The sequence below is a fragment of the Podarcis pityusensis genome (genome assembly GCF_964106645.2).
Source record: "Podarcis pityusensis genome assembly, chromosome: 14".
In the NCBI taxonomy this organism is placed as follows: domain Eukaryota; kingdom Metazoa; phylum Chordata; class Lepidosauria; order Squamata; family Lacertidae; genus Podarcis; species Podarcis pityusensis.
The window spans coordinates 37,945,519-37,951,695 of record NC_138039.1 but is presented as its reverse complement, the minus strand read 5'-3'; the positions used below and the strand labels follow the sequence as shown (position 1 = coordinate 37,951,695).

The 6,177-nt window shown below is 44.0% G+C and overlaps 1 long non-coding RNA gene across 2 annotated transcripts; it reads left to right on the top strand.

Annotated features, from left to right (window-relative positions):
- The first annotated feature begins 208 nt into the window (after nucleotides 1-208).
- LOC308462766 lies at nucleotides 209-5,881 on the top strand. 2 transcript variants are annotated; one of them, XR_013979328.1, is made up of 4 exons: nucleotides 209-318; nucleotides 1,526-1,572; nucleotides 1,667-1,776; nucleotides 5,851-5,881. It is a non-coding gene; the product is annotated as an uncharacterized lncRNA (long non-coding RNA). The 2 variants fall into 2 exon arrangements; XR_013979329.1 differs by lacking the exon at nucleotides 5,851-5,881 and having other exon boundaries at nucleotides 1,667-1,819.
- Nucleotides 5,882-6,177: the final 296 nt, after the last annotated feature.

Below are 6,177 nucleotides of genomic sequence, written 5' to 3'. Positions count from 1 at the left end.
GTGGATTCCCCCAAATAATCCTGGGAACTGCGAGTCGTTAGGGGACCCCTATTCCCCTCAGAGCTACAATTCCCCAAGTTCCCTAGGAAGAAGGTTTGATTGTTAAACCACTTGGGGAAATGTAGGTCTGTGAGGCAGACAGGGGTCTCCTAGCAACTCTTTGTTGTTGTTGTTGATGAATCCTTTTTTTACATCCCTAGTCATGAATTCAACCCATATACCATATGCTAAGTGAGAGGCTCCGAGGAGAATTAGGCTTTGGCCCCGATTTAGGGAAATAACTGTTAGGACCATCTTCAAGACCCTCCCGATTGGAAGGTACAGCTTTGCCTTCTTCCATTTCAGAGGAAGAATCTTCCAAGGTGCCCTGGTCTCTCCAGGCTCACAGCAGCCAATAGAATAAGGCAAGGGCCCTTTAACACTGGCCAGTTCCTCTTAGGGGGCATGGCTTCCTGAACTACAGCCCATGCATAAGCTTTCCTACAAGCTTTGTTGTTGTTGTTTAGTCATTTAGTCGTGTCCGACTCTTCGTGACCCCATGGACCAGAGCATGCCAGGCACTCCTGTCTTCCACTGCCTCCCGCAGTTTGGTCAAACTCACGCTGGTAGCTTCAAGAACACTGTCCAACCATCTCGTCCTCCGTTGCCCCTTCTCCTTGTGCCCTCCATCTTTCCCAACATCAGGGTCTTTTCCAGGGAGTCTTCTCTTCTCATGAGGTGGTCAAAATATTGGAGCCTCAGCTTCAGGATCTGTCCTTCCAGTGAGCACTCAGGGCTGATTTCCTTCAGAATGGATAGGTTTGATCTTCTTGTAGTCCATGGGACTCTCAAGAGTCTCCTCCAGCACCAGAATTCAAAAGCATCAATTCTTTGGTGATCAGTCTTATTTATGGTCCAGCTCTCACTTCCATACATCACTACTTAGAACCTTTTAAAAACCGCACAGTTCCTAGGATTTTTTGGAGGGAGGCTGCCTAAAGTGGTGTGATGGTGCTTTAAATGGGGCCTAAAATTCAGCACCCCAGTCTCATGGCTGGGCCAATATTACTTTGAAGGATCCCTATTTCACCAAGGTCCAGAAGGACCAACGTACGTGTGTGTGTGTGTGTGAAACCTTGCAATCATAAAACAGAAAGGAAAGCTGGACACCGGGATCTCTCTGCCAGATGAGCCTCATGAAACAAATGCCTGGAAATACCTGGGACGCGACAAGGGCTCACGGCAAAGTGATCCCTCTTAATGAGAAGCAGAGCTTGCCATGTGCTAATCAGAAGTTGCTGCCGATCTAACCCATCCTGTCACTTTTATAAAGGGAGCGCCCTGAAGGGCAACTGGAAAGGGAAAAGGAAGGAGGCTAACGATCGCATATGAAAGCAGCTCGTTCCTTGCTGGGTCTCCGACTTCAAACAATGCGGCGCTTTTATGACTTTAAAAAAAAAATGGGAGTGTGACTTGAGCTTGGATCCTTTTCATCTGGCAAGTGGTGTGTGTGTGTGTAATTTATTATCATTCTGCTTCTTATTAGAATGGCAGGAGAGATTCAGTTCCAAGGAAGAAACAGAAATACAACATGTAAGTGTATTGTTTGAGACACTATTGTTCCTTTTCTTTTTTTAAAAAAACCAGTGTTTTGGGATGTTTTTACCTGTGTTCTCTCACTTTAAAGAAATAAAGAAATCCAACCTGTCGTGCTCATGTTGAACCATTCTGGAGAGAGATACTCAAAACAAAAGAAGTTGCCTTGCGCTGAGACAGACTGTTCATCCATCTACCACGGTATTTTCCACATGGAGTGACAGGCACTCCCCTGGGTTTCAGATTTTCCCAGCCTTACCTTGAGATGTCAGAATCTGGGGTCTTCTGCATGACAAGGAAATGGATTGTTATGAATTGTAGGTGCCAGGTTTCCCTAAATTCCTGAATTTAGTAAGTGTTAGAATTGAAGTAAGTGGTAGAATGTAAGTCAGACACTTAATTGTTGGGCTCAGGTTCCCATGTTCAGGAAATCGCCTGGGAAAAGAGCCATTAGGAAGAACAAAAGGAAGGTAATGGGAGATTAACAAAGCAAGTACTCTGTGTTGGTCAGCAGGTGGGTATGAGCCCCTCCTTCAACAGAGATAGTTAGCGGAGATGAAGCAGGGTTGAGCAGATGGGGATGGCATAGGCAGGAGGAAAATAGTGGCACTCTGTTAAAAGCAGCAAGCTGGAGCTGAGGGCCTGAGCTATGGAGGAGGATAGAACGACTGACAGCTTTTAGTTATGGTGACTATGTGAAACCTCCATATTCAGAGGTAGTCTGCTTCTGAATACCAGGTTCTTGTATAGTCCACAGGGCTTACTCCTCAGAAAGCATGTACAGAATTAAAGCCATTTATTTTTGTTCTTCCTGTTCTAAACTGTATTTAACAGTCTTTTTGAACATGTTTTTTTAAAAAACTTACTCTCCTTCCTTGCCCTTTAATTTCCTTTTTTGCCTGGTTATCAATATGTTTTGTGTAAATAATAATAATAGTAATAATAATATACAGATAAGGGATGATATTCAATATTAGTCATAGAGAAGACTCACTGAGATCAGTAAGTTGCTTACACCCAGTGATTCCCATGAGTCTATTCTGAGTATGAAGAACATTGGATACCACTCATTATTTGTGTGTGTGTGTGTGTGTGTGTACACACACAAAACAATACTGATCACCATGAGAAAAGGGGAAAAAAATTCTAGATCCATTGAATTCAATGGACTCAAACTGGTGTGTGGTTTAGGCCTCAGCTACACCATACATTTAAAGCAGAATCACATCACTTTATAAGCAGTCACATAAAGGTAAAGGACCCCTGACCATTAGGTCCAGTCGTGACTGACTCTGGGGTTGCAGCACTCATCTCGCTTTATTGGCCGAGGGAGCAGGCGTACAGCTTCCGGGTCATGTGGCCAGCATGACTAAGCTGCTTCTGGCGAACAAGAGCAGCGCACGGAAACGCTGTTTACCTTCCCACCAGAGTGGTACCTATTTATCTACTTGCACTTTGACATGCTTTTGAACTGCTAGGTTGGCAGGAGCAGGGACCGAGCAACGGGAGCTCACCCCGTTGCGGGGATTCGAACTGCCAACCTTCTGATTAGCAAGTCCTAGGCTCTGTGGTTTAACCCACAGTGCCGCCCGCGTCCCTCGCAAGCAGTCACATGGCTTCCCCCAAAGAATTCTGGGAGATGTTGTTTGTTAAGGATGCTGAGAGTCGTTAGGAGACCCCTATTTGGCTCACAGAGATACAATTCCCAGTGTGGTTAAACAGTCAATCTTCCTTCCCAGGGAGCTCTGGGTGTTGTAGTTCTGTGAGGGGAATGGTGTAGCGGATGTCTCCTAATAACTCTTAACAAACTACAGTTCCCAGGATTCTTGGGGGGAAGCCATGACTGTTTGAAGCAGTATGATACTGCTTCAAATGTATAGTGCAGATGGGGACTCAGTTGGATACCAACCAGGTTTTTTTGTAATCCTGTATTCCAGCATGGCAATCTAATTTGGGGGGGGGGGGAGAGAACCCTGCCCTTGATGGATGCAATAATGTTGCCATTATGGGAAAAGAGAATGACAGCAAACAATTTTTGCGGTTGCTTTGTGGTATCCATGCAGCGGTATAATAGCAGTCTAGATAGTTTGCCACAGTGAACCCTTCCATTATTTATTTTGATCTAGCTGTGGGTCTAATGTACTAGTCAATCATATGCTAGTTCTTTGTTGTTAAGCCATTATCCAGACTGTTATGTATCTTTGGATCTTTGTTGCCATACTGTCCCGCTTTCCCAGTCCTGATTTAAGGCTTGTTTTACTTGGCTCATAGTAACTGTGAGAAAATCAATAATCATTTATTTCCATTAAGTGGCGAGCAGCTTTTATTGCATTCCTGAAGTTTAAAAATAGCAAAGCGGAGTAGGGTTTCCTGAAAATTTCTGCAATTACACCAAAGCCCTCCAAAATAAGCAATATGTGAATTCTCAGACTTTGATGGCCGTATTTTAACAGTGGACGCGCTTGATCTCTGAAAGTGAGATTCTTAATCAACAGGGGCTTTATTAATATTATTATTCCAGAGAGGAGATGTGAAGGCTGCATTTTTCTGTGCTCTTACTCGGGATTACTTGACAACATGGAGAGCACAATGTGAGAAATGAACCACAGCCGTCCTTTGAAATTCAGAGTTATCGGAATTTTGCGATTACAGTTCTTCGACTAACCAATATTGACAAAAGCACATATATTAGGTACTTAAATATGGATACATCTGTGACAATAGCATACAAAAATGCACTATATTATGAGAAAATGCTCACAAAAATATGTGAGTTATTACAAACTTCACACAAAATTGTACTTATTAGGAGAAATTTGCACAAAAATGCTGAAGAGTTCACGAGGATTTTCCCCCCAAAAAATGAAAATTGCTGAGGAAATGTGAGAACTGAACTGAAAATTGGAAGGAGGAGAAATGGGATGAACTAAAATCACCAGATTCTTCCATACCTAGATATCACTCTCTACCAATAAATTAGCATATTCAGATTTTTTACAAATCTGTGTCCTTGTGTTGCGCTTTTGGTGATGTGCCTCTCCATCCCAAACCACAGAAGACTTTCAAGGTAAGAACCAGCAACACCTTTAATCAAGCCCAGAAATGAATCACTAGCCAGTAAAACAGAAGCGATGACAGAGTTTGATGTTCCAGCAAACTGCCTCTGTGTTTCATCACCAGCCCTTGAAATGGCTGAAGTTTCCAACTGCGGCAAGTCCTCCAATGAATAAAATACCAGTTGCTGAGAATCACAGGTGGGGAAAGTGCTGTTGAACTCATGTCCACCTTGTGGGCTTCCCAGAAGAGGCATCTGGTTGGTTGCTGTGAGAACAGAATGCTGGACGAGATGAGTCTTTGCATGGTCCAGCAGGGCTCCTCTTATGGTCTTATAGAAAACCAATGAGCTAGCTATAGATGCTTCTCAGCAGTGTTTCCCAGACTTGGGTCTCCAGCTGTTTTTGGACCACAACTCCCATCATACCTAGCTAACATGACCAGTCGTCAGAGATTATGGAAGCTGTAGTCCAAAAACAGATGTAGAACCAAGTTTGGGAAACACTGCTTCTGAGGAACAAACACATACCCATCAACTGCCCCGTTTTAAGCGGGATAGCCTGGAATCACAGAGCCCAGCTTCTGTTTGATTTCCAGGTGTCCTGTTTTTTTGGTCCAGTGCTCTGATGCAAGTCCTTGCACCAGAGCACTGGACCAAAAGACTCCCGCTCTGGCACTCATGAGAAGAGTCATGGCAGAGTGTCGAAGGTCCAGCACTCTGATACGGCGCTATGATGAACCCAGAGTGCCAGCGCCGTGCTCTTGCCCCACTCTTTCACCCTGCGATCCTCTCACCTCACTTTTTTGGGGTAAGAGTGTGGCGCGGGTCACATGACTCACCCGGGAGCATCACGTGTCATGATTTCAGGTAAGAAAATGTTGGATGGTATGAGCCTCACATATTCCTAACCTTCCAAAATGGTGTCTTTCCCACGTTTCTCTGCTCTAAGAATGAGCCAGAGAGCATCAAGGATCAATTTGTTAAAGGATGATGACCCTCATGTTGCAGATTGTCTGCGTTTGGATTCTGTGGTTCACCAGAGAGGCTCTTTAATGAGAAAAACAGGCGACAGGATAAGCAGGAAGCCAAAATAAAGCATTAGGTGGGGTGTTGGGTCAGCAAGCTGACATCTGCTTGAGGTTTCAACTTCAAAGCTGCAAAGCTTAAACTTTTCTGTCTTTTTTTTTTTTTTTTTTTTTTTTGCTTTGTGGCATAAATAGTTCACAGTGCTAATGGCAGGAAGAAGAAGGGCTCCCTTTCAAGCACCAGGTAGTGCCGTTCCCCAAGCAAATGTTTCTTCTGAGACATATGGAGGGCATACCTTAAGTAAGCATGAGTCATGCGTGAGAACTCCAGCTTGACTTTCTGCTGAAGGCGAAAGATGAATACAGCCACAGATCACCATGCAACAATGAACCGTGGTAGTTTTATGTCTGGAAAAGTTATTCCATGCTCCATAATACTTGGCAGATTATGCTAATAGGGAGAAGGAAGGTTCATGATTGAAGGCAATGAGCAAGATCTAAATTAGCTCAACTTTCACCAAC